This window comes from Polypterus senegalus, chromosome 12 (assembly GCF_016835505.1).
Source record: "Polypterus senegalus isolate Bchr_013 chromosome 12, ASM1683550v1, whole genome shotgun sequence".
NCBI classification, from domain to species: Eukaryota; Metazoa; Chordata; class Cladistia; order Polypteriformes; family Polypteridae; genus Polypterus; species Polypterus senegalus.
In genome coordinates, this window is record NC_053165.1 from 36,563,146 (window position 1) to 36,577,962 (window position 14,817).

At 38.6% G+C, this 14,817-nt stretch overlaps 1 protein-coding gene across 7 annotated transcripts in view; it reads right to left on the minus strand.

The window, feature by feature from the left end:
* Nucleotides 1–14,817, minus strand: part of LOC120540248 (ATR interacting protein) — a 100,569-nt gene that overhangs the window by 55,516 nt on the left and 30,236 nt on the right. The window lies entirely within an intron of this gene.

Below are 14,817 nucleotides of genomic sequence, written 5' to 3' on the forward strand. Positions count from 1 at the left end.
TAGCTCTTCATAAAACAATGTTGATTTATTCAATCCATCTGGCCACCTATTTTTCCGAAAAAGATAAAATAAAAATAAACATTTACACAACAATATAAAGATGGCAACGAAGAAACTGAAAATTGTTAATATATAGTAATTAAAGTAGATCAGTGAATACAGGTATATAACACATGCTTATGACAATGAACTAATATGAAAACAGAAAGAAAATCCTTAAATAATACAAACAAAATGACCAAGAAATAAATGGAAAAATACAAATGAGAAGTATAGGTATCCTTTCAGGGTTAATCAAATCGTCAAAGACTAAAAGCCCTCTTCTTCTGGGGCATGTGAAACAATACACTAAAAAAATTAAATTAGAAAAGTAAATGTATATGATGTAATACAAGGATAAATGTCAGAAACCCAGATGCTAGCAAAGTTAATTGGGAAGAAATAACTGCCCAAAAAAGTAAAAAGGTAACTCAATTAAAATAATTGCAGCAAAAAGAAATAAAAAAAAAAAAATTAGTGTGCCACATAAGGTAGTCAAAAGAGGGACCAGTGGGTTTCACTTATGTTGTCAGGTTTGATGGAGGACCAACCAAAGGGTGTTGGGAGAAGGAATTAAATGAAAACAAGTTAAATCATTGGTTTTGTTTATGCCAGTTGGGTGCTGGGAGTTCAATCTGAAAATCCAGAAAGCAGGAGAGAACTACTGAAAGCACTTTTTCTGGAGTGTGGATTTACTATCTCTAAAAACGTTAATTTAAGGTATGAAATTAGCTGATGTACCCCAATGAAATGTGTTTAAAATTAATGTTCTAATGAATGTGTTCTGATGGTGCTTTTGTGCTCAGCAACACAGTTGCCAGGACTTTTCATGGTGAGGTCGTTTTGTTTTCGGGAAGGAGCACAATAACACTACAGGCCAGTATTGATACTGCTGGACTTTATTTTGGACTCATTTTTCACCACATTTCAATTACTGTGTTTAACTAATCTGTGTTTGTATTTATGTTCCGTGTTTCTATTAATGGTTTAGGGACATGGGAGGGTTTTTGTAAATATTGGTATGTTCATGTTTTATACAGTAATTAGTCACTGCTGTCATTGGGATAGTGGTATTTTGTACGTACATATTGACATTATTGAATATTTGTTTATCTTTTCCATTTACAATATATCCATGTTTGATTTTACATTCCTGTCTACTGTTTGCTAGTTATTTCGTCGTGTGGGAAAAAGGTACAACTTGTAAGGAGTACGGCTTGTTATTAGAGCAAGAAGCCTCAGGTGATCCAAGGAATAGTCTTGGTAGAGTAGTGGCCAGTCTGGGTAAGGGGTCAGCCATTACATGGTTTTACTTATATAGTCATATTAATGGGCAGGGACATACTGTAATATAAGGTATATAATATGCCTAACACTGCAACTGAATCCATGTTTAACACTAGAATCCCTGAAGAATACAGGGACTCAATGGGTGGTGTTGTGCTAAGTGTATTATATACTTTTTATTACAGTATGTCCCTGTCCTTTAATATGAGTATGTAAGTAAAACCCTTCACACTGTCAGCAACCATATTGCTGAGCACAAAAGCATAAACATAACAGTACTGACAAACTTAAGCAGATATTACTAATACTTCAAATGGATCTGCAGCAGTTATGCAAAGGTTTTAGACCAAATCATTCACAAAAATAAGTAAATAGACAGGAGACACTCAGCGTCACTGCTTCCACAATACCACCCACTGAGACCCAGTATTTGAATCGTAGCATACTGCATGCAGCCTTGAGGTTTTTTTTGTTTTTTTTTTAATGTCTGACTTTGATGACTATTTTGGTAGTATTAAAAAGACTAACCTTACTCAAATATGAAGACATACACGAAAGACATTTGATTTAATAAAAAAAACTATCCTAAACTAAAAGGAATACCTGTCTATTATCACACTTAATTTCTAAATATGGTGATATCAAAAGCTAAAAGTGAAATCTGACAAGTATAGATGCAGACTACCTGAATCACACTGGATTTGAAGATTCAGAGGTTTTTGATCAGAGAAGATCAAAAGTGCTGTTGCAGCAAACTTCTATGGGTGACTTAACAAATAATACACAGTAATGATAACACTGTAGCACCGTTTAGTCTGAATGTGAGAGGAACACATTCCTCTGGCAGACACACACTGCCCAAAGGAGCGAAAATACCCAGGGAAGCCATTTATAAAAAGACTCTCGTGAGCAAGCAAACTGCCAAACTATATAAAAAATGCCTAAATTATTTGAGATGTCTTTTACCTGTCAGTGTTCTGGCTTCCAAAACACCACTTATTGAAAAGCTGTGATTATAATATACTTTTAGCTTTCACTGTTTTTTCCACTTTGACTTGGTCATGCACTACTTCTTTTGTTTTCATGCTTCCTAATTTGTTTCCTGTCCTGGGTATAACATTAAACTGCATCCGGCCCTGCAAACAGTCCTCCAACTTGCAGGGAAGACTTTGGGGTTGGAGGCAGGATTGGCACTCCATCCACCATAAAAGCACGTAGTTCTGAATCGACGGACAAGGCTTCCTTCTGCTCTGTACCTCTGCTGCAGCTGTTCACAAGAAGGCTGCTCACATTATGAAGGGGATGGGGGAAAGCTCTCGGAAGCCTCATTCCTGGAAAAGTCTAAACCTTCAGACAGCCAATGTATTCAGGCCTGTTGGGAATTGTAACTGGTGTTGTGCTAAGGCATTACCCACTGCAACGCAGCATTTAAGTCCTAATTTGAGGTGGCCCATCCAGATAGACACATGGAACATCTTGTCTCTCTGGTATGACAACCATCTTCCTCTGCTGTTGGAGGAGCTTCCTAAACTCTACATTTCAGCGGCAGTACTCTCTCAGGTATGCAGTCCTGGGAAAGGCCTGATCTCTGTTACACCTTTTATTAGTCTGGTCGCTCTGATGTTGTCATACTCGGGGAGTAGCTATGGCGGATCAGCTCCTTCTGATGGTATCTGATGTCATTCTTTTCAATGAGCATATTATGAGACTTGGGTTAAGGCACTCTCTGGGAGCCTTGTCTCCGACCATAGTGAATAAAGTTTGGGACACATTCTACACACAAGTTTGCTCGGTGGTTGAAGGGTGCCTGCGAGGTGACACTCCTCTGGCAATGGGTGACTTCAATGTGACCAATGGCTATGAGGATTGCGTCAGTCCCAATGGGTCAGGAAACCATGGTGAATGTGGCTCGAAGTTCCTTGACTTTGCAAAATGTCCGGTGCTATGGATCGCTGGACCCTGGTTCCAGCACCCTGAGCAGCACCACTGGATTTAGTACTCCAATACCAGTGGTGTGGAAAAGAAGATTAATCACATCCTTGTAGACAGGCACAGTGGGCATCTACAGAACTGCAGGGTCTACAGAAGTGCCCAGTTTGTGAATTCTACCCACATACTTGTTGCTACTCTGAAGATCCAGCTTAAGCCCAGAAGGCTACCATCTACTAGGAGAATGAGGCTGGACTTTGTCAGACTCCAAGATCAGGCTGTTTCTAATGGGTTGGCACATTCACACAATTTGTGTGAGGAACTTGCAGACTTAAGTGTGACTGCCAATCCTAATGTGATGTGGGAGACCTTCTGTGACAAGACCCTGAAGGTTGCAGAGGGTTGTGTTGGGTTACCAGTGTTCACAGAAATATTTAATCTCACTGGGTACCCTGGATATTATTAAGAGAAGTTCCAGGGCACGACTTGAAGACGTACCATCTATGGTCCAGTGACACTTCCTGCTTACAGAGGAAATGAAGCATTATGCACATCCTGATCTGTTTCTCGGAGAGTCACAGTCAGGGTGGATGATGGAACAGTCCTTACAGATGGCGCTGAAGATTATGACCCGCTGGGCTGGCTACTTTGAGGTGCTCTTTATAGCTGCTTCTCCAGCTAGGACATTGGACATCTCTAGGTCCACAGTTCTTGAGGCTGATCCTCCAATTGGCTGTGAACCACCCAATCTTACTGAGACTGCACAGGTGGTGAACTAGCTGAGGGTACAGAAGGCTGCAGAGATCTGTGGTATCCAGGGTAAACTTCTCCAGGTTGGTGGCAAGGCTGTCCTCCTGGCATTGCAAGCAATCTTTGCTTCCATTTGGGAGACAGGCATCATCCCCAACTGACTGGTAAACAGGACTTGTCATCCCTATCGGGAAAAGAAAGGGTGACTGCCTGGATTGCGGCAACTACAGGTGATAACACTACTCTTGGTACCGGGTAAGGTCCTTGCAAGGGTCATCCTTAATAGGATCTGTGATCATTTGCTCACCTACCTGTAATTGGAGCAGTCTAGTTTATTATGCCCAAGAAGTCTACCATTGACCACATCCTGGCAGAATTTCTTTGCAGCCTTTGTCAATTTTCGTAGAGTGTTTGAGTCAGTTTATTGAACTGCCCTGTGAGATATCCTAAGACTTCGCAGGATCCCCCCAAAGTTGCTGGATGTCATGACCAGCCTGTACACTGGTACTGTGAGTGCTATGCAGAATGGAGTCAGAACCTTTGCGTTTTTCCCAGTTGATTCTGGGGTTCGTCAGAGGTGTGTTCTTGCTCCTATTCTGTTCAATGCTTGAATGGACTGAGCGTTGGGTCCAGCAGCAGTAGGGCACCATGCTGTGATCTGTGAGTGAGCGGATCGAGCGGAAGGCGGAAGCAGAGAGCGGGCAGCGAAGCGAAGCAGAGAGCAGCGGCGTCTCCCACAGGCACATAGCCCTTCGCAAGCACCCGAGCAAGTTCACCTGAGGTAAAGCCGGCAGCTGACCAGTAGAAATAACCGGCAGTGAGAAATTAAAGTCGATCGCTCAGTGGGTGGTGGAAACTTAAAGCCGACGGTCTCTTAGTGATTCAGCTGAACACGGAAAGCGCCAAAGCACCTATAAAAACGGCAAAGATGACTTCAACACTTAATGTAAGTTCTATCTGCTCTCTGCCCGTCGAGGGCACGTTTATATGTTGTGTGTCCTGCAGTATGTACAGCTCAGGTTTTCCGGCCGACAGTGCAGATAGCTTCACCTGCCAAAATGTTTAGTTAATTTAGAGTTGGTCGGAAAATAGCAATTGGAGGACCGCGTTAGGAATCTGATAGCGATTAGGCAAACCGAAAATTGGATCGACTCGGTTTGTTTAGACAATTCGGCTACATCTGATTCGGCTTCAGTCTCTCCAGGTCCCACTGTAGTCAGTGCGGCGAAATCAGCAGCACCAATTCAGCCACAGGGCGAGTGGGTAACAGTAAGACGGGGTCTAAGAATCCAAAATGTAGTCCCCCGGCACCCAGGTCACCAATACGGACCCAGAACAGATTCTCAGCTCTCCGCAGCGCGCCTGTGGAAACTGAGAATAATAAAGTGCTCATAATTGGCGATTCCATAGTGTAGAATGTTAGAATTCCAAACTATGTTAAACCAGCAGTTAATGTTAAGTGCCTCGTAGGGTCCAAGATTTCTGGCATAAGGCGCATTGGACCGTGTCGCGACGATGAAGTATCTACCTTATTGCTGCATGTCGGCACTAATGATATTTATTTACAGCAATCTGAGGTATTAAAGCGGAACTTCATCTCTCTATGCACCAAAGCTAAAACAAAATGTCGGAATTTAATTGTATCTGGTCCCTTACCAAGATTATATAGAGGGATGTGATTTATAGCAGATTGCATTCCTTTCACTGCTGGCTAGAAACCTGGTGTGCAAATAAAAGCATAGCATTTGTGAACAATTGGGATGATTTTTGGGAAAGGCCTGGATTTTTCAGAAGAGATGGTCTTCATCCTAACTGGAGGGATCTTATGTATTATCCCAAAATATGGCAGCAAAACTGCCTGGTTGACTGATTAGAGCACCATCCAGGCCGCAGTCATGTGATCTTAAATCACAGGCTGTTGTTTATCCCACCTGTTATTTTCCTGAAGCTGTTACCCATAATCCCTGTTGTGGGGCATCCAGTAAATTTAGTCTTGATACAAACCATAAATTAATTGATAACCAAAAATAAGGTGTATAATTAGACCAAGGGATAAAACCAGACCTCCACCAGGGGCATCTGTAATAGAAATTTAATTCAAATTAAAACAAAAATATATCAGCAGTTCAGAAAGAACCATGCAGTTTTAAATGCTGTTTATTGAACATTCGCTCTCTTGGCACTAAAGCTGTTTTGGTAAATGATATATATTAAGTACAAAATCTGATCTGTGTCTTCTTACTGAAACCTGGCTTAGTAAATGTGACACTGTTCCCCTAGCACCAGGATGGATACTCGTTCCTTCATAACTCTAGAGATTCTGGTCGAGGAGGAGGCCTTGGAATAATTCATTGTAACAAAATGCAAATCACTTCTAAAAATGTAGGCAACTTTACATCCTTTGAGGCATTCATTTTAAATATAAAACAGATTCCAACACAATTATAGTGCTAGTCTACAGACCACCAGGGCCATATTCATTGTTCATGACTGAATTTAGCAACCTTCTATCTGATTTGGCTATAAATTATGATCACGAAGTTCTGATGGGGGATTTTAATGTACACATTGATGTGGAAACTGACACTTTTAGCAAATGTTTTACTTATTTGTTAAATTCAGTAGGATTTTGTCAGATTGTCAAAGGTCCAACTCATAATCATAACCACACATTAGATTTAATTATAACTCACAAAGTTGAAATTCAAAATTTAAATATTACTCCATTAAATGTAGTTATTTCCGATCACTTCTTAATTACATTTCATTTAGTTCTGCCCATGCCAACGCACTCACAGATTAAAACAAAGACAGTGCGACATCTAGATTGTAATTCTGCTTCAAAATTTATAGATACCTTGAGTAAGTCGAGTGTAATTGTGGAAAACCATTTAGATCAGTTAACATCAAATGTAAACGTGGAAAACAATTTAGATCAGCTAACATCACATTATAATGTGACCTTGAGAGATGCTCTGGACACAGTGGCTCCCCTGGAGCGCAGATGGAGAACAACAAAGCTGCATGTCTTTCAAACTGCATGGACAGAGAATGTTAATAAATATAAAAAAGCCCTCTAAAGCTTGCTCAGAATACTATTCTACATTAATAGATAGCAATAATAAAAATCCTGAGGTACTGTTTAGAACAGTGGCTAAATTAACAAATGGGAATTCAGATCAACAGTGCAAAATACCAACAGATATTAGCAGTACAGACTTTATGAACTTCTTAAATGAGAAAATTAAAAATATAAGATCCCAGATCTCAGCATCACAGTACAAACCAAATACTAGCTTAGTAGACCCTGCCGCACATTGCATTCAGCACTTTAGTAATTTTAATCCTGTAACTGAGCAGGATGTCTTAACTTTAATTACTAAAATGAAGCCCACTACTTGTTCCCTAAATCCAGTGCCAACAAAACTAGTAAAAAGTGCCATGGATGTTCTTGCAGTGCCTATTCTAACCATTATTAATAGTTCATTACTGCATGACACCGTACCTGATGCACTAAAAGTCATTAAACCTTTACTTAAAAAGTCAGATCTAGACCCACACATACTAAATAATTTATAGGCCTATTTCAAATTTACCATTTCTCTCTAAAATACTAGAAAAAGAAGTTGCCAGTCAGCTTCAGTCACACCTTATGCATTACAATTTATTTGAGAAATGACAGTATGGTTTTCGCACTGGTCATAGTACAGAAACTGCACTAACACGGGTTGTAAATGACATTCTGATATCCTCTGATGAAGGAAACTCCACTGTAATTACGTTGTTAGACTTAAGTGCAGCATTTGACACCATTGACCATTCTATTTTACTGTACAGGCTAGAAAACGATGTTGGGCTTACAGGCCCCGTGCTCGCTTGGTTTAGTTCTTATTTATCAAATTGATTCCACTATGTACAGAAATGTGCTGACAGTACTCCATCAGTATACACAGAAGTTCAATATGGTGTCCCGCAGGGCTCAGTACTGGAACCTTAACTGTTTTCGCTTTACATGCTTCCACAGGGATCTTTCACTATTTCAGTTTACCATATTCTGACTAGAGCTGCTGATTAACTGTACATACTGTATCTCTGTTGTTAGTCATTAGCACTAAAACATAAGTAACATGATTGTTATAATTTGTTACTAAACCTTACCTATTCCGTTTCTGTTTTCGGTACTCAAATGTGGCAATTGGTGCCACGGCCCACCTGCCAAGTTGTTTGCCTGCCTATAGTAAAGTCATCCCTGATGGAGGATCACAAGAATCGTGGGAAAAAGGGGTCCTTTCATCGGATTGGCTGACCGAGCAACGTTTCAGCCGTGGAATGGCCAATCGGGGAGGCAGCTTGATGGATGAGGTCTCCAGGACTCTAAAAATATCCAAATCTTATGATGTGATATCATCTACTGTTAAATTCTGCTCCGTATTTCTAAAATTTTTATTATTATGCTGTATTAAGGATTTCTTCTGTTCTGTGTATTGTATTGCATTGACCCCCTTCTTTTTGACACCCACTGCACGCCCAACCTACCTGGAAAGGGGTCTCTCTTTGAACTGCCTTTCCCAAGGTTTCTTCCATTTTTTCCCTACAAGGTCTTTTTGGGAGTTTTTCTTTGTCTTCTCAGAGAGTCAAGGCTGGGGGGCTGTCAAGAGGCAGGGCCTGTTAAAGCCCATTGCGGCACTTCCTGTGTGATTTTGGGCTATACAAAAATAAACTGAAATGAAAAAATCTTTGTGAAGTCAATGGAGGCTCTAATCACAGCTCTCAAGAAACTGAGTGCCTGGGCTTGAGAGGTTGTCCTGGATAAAAGCCAAGATCCAGGCGTTCAATGACCTCTTGGGAACAGCCATTAGCAGTGTGTCTCTCTGCTGAGAGAATGTTGACTGTGTTGAGGTTTACTTATCTCAGCGACGACATTCATGTCTCTGGCGATTCTTCCGATGACGTCAGTAGTCATAAGGTTGCTGGAATGGGGTTTGTGGCACTCCCAATATCTTTGCAAAAGGACAAAGGTCCAAGTCTTTAGAGGCCTGGAGCTTCCTATTTTGCTATATGGTTGTGAGACATGGACGCTATCCAGTGACCTGAGATGAAGACTGTACTCTTTCGGTACTATGTCTCTTCACAGAATCCTTGGGTACCCGCTGGTTTGACTTTATGTGGAAAGAGCAGTTGCTCACAGAACCCTGAATGAGGCACAGTCGTCATTTCATTTGTGTTCTGCTCCATTTGAGTTTGTTCTTTTTGATTTGTTTCAGTGTAGTCAATTTCTTTTTGCATTTCCGATTTTTTTTGTGTGCCTTCTGATTTATTCTTGTGTTTTCCAATTTGCTTTTGTGTTCCCAATTTATTTTTTTTTGTGTGTGTTCCAATTTGTTAATGTGCTTTTTGATTCATTTTTTGAGCTTTCTGATTTGCCTTTACATTTTTAAACTGCTTTTGCATTTTGCTGGATTGCTTTTACATTTTCTGATTTGTTTTTGTATCCTCCGATTTGCTTGCATGTATTCAATTTGTTTTGTGCACTGCATTTCAGGGGGGACACCATACCCACTACAGAGCTTTTTTTTTTTTTTTTAATTACCTACTAATTTCAAATTCTGGGATATACATGTCGTCTGTTATATGCAAAACATTTTTAACCATGTTTCACTGTTCCTTGGCTTTCTCCACACTTATCCCAGTCGATCCTCCTTAGACTTTCCTTCATCCTTTCAAAATTTGTCCAGAATGTATCCTTGGTCCGCTGCTCTTTTCGATCTACACGCTTCCATTATCTCAGATTATCTCAAGGCAAAACATGAGCTACCATATCTATGCTGATGATGCACAACTGTATTTATCAGTAACGATGAATGACGCAGACTCTCTTGGTTCACTGACCTAAATGTCTTTTGTGTTTCTGAATGGATGAGTAGTAATTTTCCCAAACTAAGTAAGTAGAAAACAGAAATCTTATTGATTGGCAAAAACAGATATAATGAAGATATTAGAAATAACCTTGATCCATTAGGCATAAAAGTCAAGGCAGAGGTAAAGAATTTAGGTGTTATTATTGACTCTGACCTAAATTTTAAATCACATATTAATCAGATTACTAGGACAGCATTTTTTCATTTAAGAAATATAGCAAAAGTTAAGATGTCTTATAACTCTGCAAGATGTTGAAGAATTAGTTCACGTTTTGTTTTCAGTCAACTAGATTACTGTAACGCACTCCTCTCAGGACTACCCAAAAAACGCATCAACCATTTGCAACAAGTGCAGAATGCAGCTGCCAGAATCTTAACTAGGAAAAGAAAATCAGAGCACAGCTCTCCAGTTCTGATGTCACTACAAAATCCAAGCACATCTCCAGTTCTGATGTCACTACGTTGGTTACCCGTGCCATTGAGAATTGACTTTAAAATTGCTTACAGTTTACAAAGCCTTAAATAATCTTGCTTCATCCTGTACAGTATTTAGGAATGCCTTTCACCTTGCATTCCAAATCGTAACCTTAGATCCTCAAATGAGTGTCTGCTTATAATTCCAAGAGCTACACTTAAAAGAAAAGGTGAGGCAGCCTTCTGTTGTTATGCACTTAAAATCTGGAATAGTTTACCGATAGAAATTCACCAGGCTAATATAATCGAGCACTTTAAAAAAAGCTGCTAAAAGCCCATTATTTTAACATGGCTTTCTCATAGCTTCATTTTAGCTTAAACCTGGTATTCTGTATATGCATTTAATTATTGTTTTTATTATGGTTCAACAATCCATACTAACCCCTACTTTCTTTGCTTTTCTTTTTCTGTTTTTCTGTGGTGGTGATCTGCGCCACCACCACATGACCAAGACACTATGCATTCTCTACACTGATGGATTGAAGGCCAGATGTCCACATGACCATCATCATCTAATTATTCCACAAGAAGCCTAAAAACCATGAGGTCTGCTTTCATTTATGTCAGGTAGAATGCCCAGTAGGGGCTGGGCAGTCTCGTGGCCTCAGAACCCCTGCATATTTTTTTTTTTGTTTATTCTGTCCTCCTGGCGATTGGACCTTACTTTATTCTTTGTTACTTAGTATTGTATTATTTTTATATGTTTATTTTTTTATATAAAACTTTTCTTTATTCATCTTGTAAAGCACTTTGAATGACATTTTTTGAAAACATGCTATATAAGTAAATTGTTGTTGAAAGTTAAACACTTTTAGTCACTGCATCCATGTGTTTCCAAAATACTGAGGATTGTATTATATTATTATCACTTTACCCTAGTGATTTAGTTACGACTACACCAAAAATTCTAACCCAGTTATTAGAAAATACTAAATCTAGGCAGGTTCCCCAATACATTGATGCTTTAACATACTGTGTTCAAAAACAGTCATTTATGTCTAAAAACTCCTGCTCTTGTACTCCACTATTTGCAAGGTTAGCCCAGTTAATTCAGTTAAGTTCCCCCAAGCATATATCATCTACCTGTAAACTTGCCTTTTTAATATTATTTTATTTTAAAATTTTATTTTAATATTGTTTAAAAGATGAACAATGAAATTAGTGTCTGCATTGGACAGCATACTGGATTGCATATAAAAGGAAGGAATTTAAAGAGGCCTGGGATTACAACTTTTTTTGTAGGCTTCATGAATTCTACTGTTAATGCATTGATGAGTGCCAATGTGCCAGTCTTTCATAAAGCATAAAAGAAAAAAAAGTGTTCTCGACTCAACTTTCCTTGTACCAGTTCAGTAGATACTGCTTCTGGTTGTCAGATTATAATGAAACTTCCTATCTGTGTGTTTCTTACACAATTTCAATCACCAATCCTTGTTTATAATGCAAGTTTACATGGCAAAGAACTACTTTCAGTTATCTGATCAAACTGAAATTTCAAATCAGATTTTTTTTTGTGGTCAGTAATATACCACTTCCAGTCACCTGATCCAAGGTCAAATTTTATATCTAACGATAAGTAATGATCATATAAAATTTAAATTATTTATCTCTATTTTTATAATGGTAATAATGCATATATAAATAGTGCTGACACCTCTTAAGGTGAAATTCTCTACGTGTTTCTTACCCTAGCTAATGACAATAAAAAATTTCAATTATTTTTCTCATCTTATAATGCAATTTCACATGAAAAACTACTATAAAAGATTTCAATCAATTGTTTATTTAAACTATGTACCAGTTTATTTGAAAAAATTTGAAATGTACTGTTGACTGTAATCTGAATTTTAAATCGCATATTCATCAGACCACTAGGACAGCATTTTTTTCCACTTAAACATATCAAAAGTTAGACCTCTTATATCATTGAAAGATGCTGAGAAATTAATTCATGCTTTTGTTTTCAGTAGACTAGATTACTGTAACGCACTCCTCTCAGGACTACCCAAAAAAGACATAAATCACTTGCAACGAGTGCAGAATACAGCTGCTAGAATCCTAACTAGGAAAAGAAAATCCGAGCACATCTCTCCAGTTTTGATGTCACTACACTGGTTGCCTGCGTCATTCAGGATTGACTTTAAAATACTGCTTATGGTTTATAAAGCCTTAAATAATCGCGCTCCATCTTATATATCGGAATGCCTGACACATTATATTCCAAATCGTAACCTTAGATCTTCAAATGAGTGTCTCCTTAGAATTCCAAAAGCTAAACTTAAAAGAAGTGGTGAGGCGGCCTTCTGCTGTTATGCACCTAAAATCTGGAATAGCCTGCCAATAGGAATTCGCCAGGCAAATACAGTAGAGCACTTTAAAACACTGCTGAAAACACATTACTTTAACATGGCCTTCTCATAACTTCACTTTAACTTTATACTGATACTCTGTATGTTCAATTCATCACAATAACTATTCATAGTGGCTCTAAAATCCGTACTGACCCCAACTCTCTCTTCTGTTTCTTTTTCCGGTTTCTTTGTGGTGGCAGCCTGCACCACCACCACCTACTCAAAGCATCATGATGCACCAACATTGATGGACTGAAAGCCAGAAGTCTACGTAACCATCATCATCAAGTCCTTCCATGAAAACCCTAAATACAAAGAGGACTGTTTGACTTATGTTAGGTAGATTACCCAGATGGGACTGGGCGGTCTCGTGGTCTGGAACCCCTACAGATTTTATTTTTTCTCCAGCTTTTGGAGTTTTTTTTTGTTTTTTCTGTCCACCCTGGCCATCGGACCTTACTTATTCTATGTTAATTAATGTTGACTTATGTTTATTTTTTATTGTGTCTTCTATTTTTGTATTCATTTAGTAAAGCACTTTGAGCTACATTTTTTTGTATGAATATGTGCTATATAAATAATTGTTGATTGATTGTTTGAAAAGTAAAAACTAACATTTTGATACAACATCCATATCCCAGATTTAATTTAACTAGCTCAAAGCGTTCTCAAGTTATCGTGTTTCCATACATAAACACAGCCACACACACACACACACAGAGGCATAATTGCAAAAATGGTCAAAACATGTTCAGGAGCACTTGAAACATGGAAATTCATCAAAATCTCAACGTCAAATTTTTTTGCTATTATTATTCTTTCTCTATACTACGTATATGAGCAAGTAAAAGTATAAGTGCACTGATATTATCTAAGCTGAAGAGTATGACGATCATGGCCTTGAAGTTCTCCCTCATCGCTTTTCTTGGGTAGCTATGAGAAGCATATTTACCATTTTTTCTTGAATTTAATTCATAGATTAAACATTCTTTTAATACAAGGATTGGGGTTATCTGAATATTTGTGAGTACAATCCTCAGTTTCTCTTCGATTAATGATTATCACAAGATATATACAAGACTTCACTGCATACTGTACATGTCCACAATTTGTTATTAGCAACTCCAAATCAAAAAGCTTTGAAAACTAAAAAAAATAATTTTTTACTTTTCCCAAGGCTTCATATCAACACCTTTTCTCACACCGATGATCAGGAAATGTTTACAATGATTATTTTTGTCTCCAGTTTTGAAATGAATAGACTGCCTGCTCTAACCTGTTGAGGGTTTTGCAACACTCTTATAAATAACTATATTATTAAATATATATATATAGCAAAATACCCGCGGTTTGCAGCAAGGTCGTGTGTTAAAGAAGTTATGAAAAAGAAAAAGAAACATTTTAAAAATAATGTAACGTGATTGTCAAAGTAATTGTTTTGTGTATTTGGCGGCAGCGTCATGAAGTTGTTTTCGTCTAGCTGCATCAGAAAATGTACCACACGTCTGACACGCCTCCTTTTTACTGTTTTCTCACAGCATGGATTGCTGCTGTCATAATCGGTTTGAGTCTACATATATATGTATATATACTGATCAAAAGAATTAAAGGAACACTTTTTAATCAGAGTATAGCATGAAGTCAATGAAACTTATGGGATATTAATCTGGTCAGTTAAGTAGCAGAGGGAGTTGTTAATCAGTTTCAGCTGCTGTGGTGTTAATGAAATTAACAACAGATGCACTAGAGGGCAACAATGAGATGACCCCCAAAACAGGAATGGTTTAACAGGTGGAGGCCACTGACATTTTCCCTCCTCATCTTTTCTGACTGTTTCTTTACTAGTTTTGCATTTGGCTACAGTCAGTGTCACTACTGGTAGCATGAGGCGATACCTGGACCCTACACAGGTTGCACAGGTAGTCCAACTTCTCCAGGATGGCACATCAATACGTGTCATTGCCAGAAGGTTTGCTGTGTCTCCCTGCACAGTCTGAAGGGCATGGAGGAGATTCTAGGAGACAAGCAGTTACTCTAGGAGAGCTGGAGAGGGCCATAGAAGGTCCATA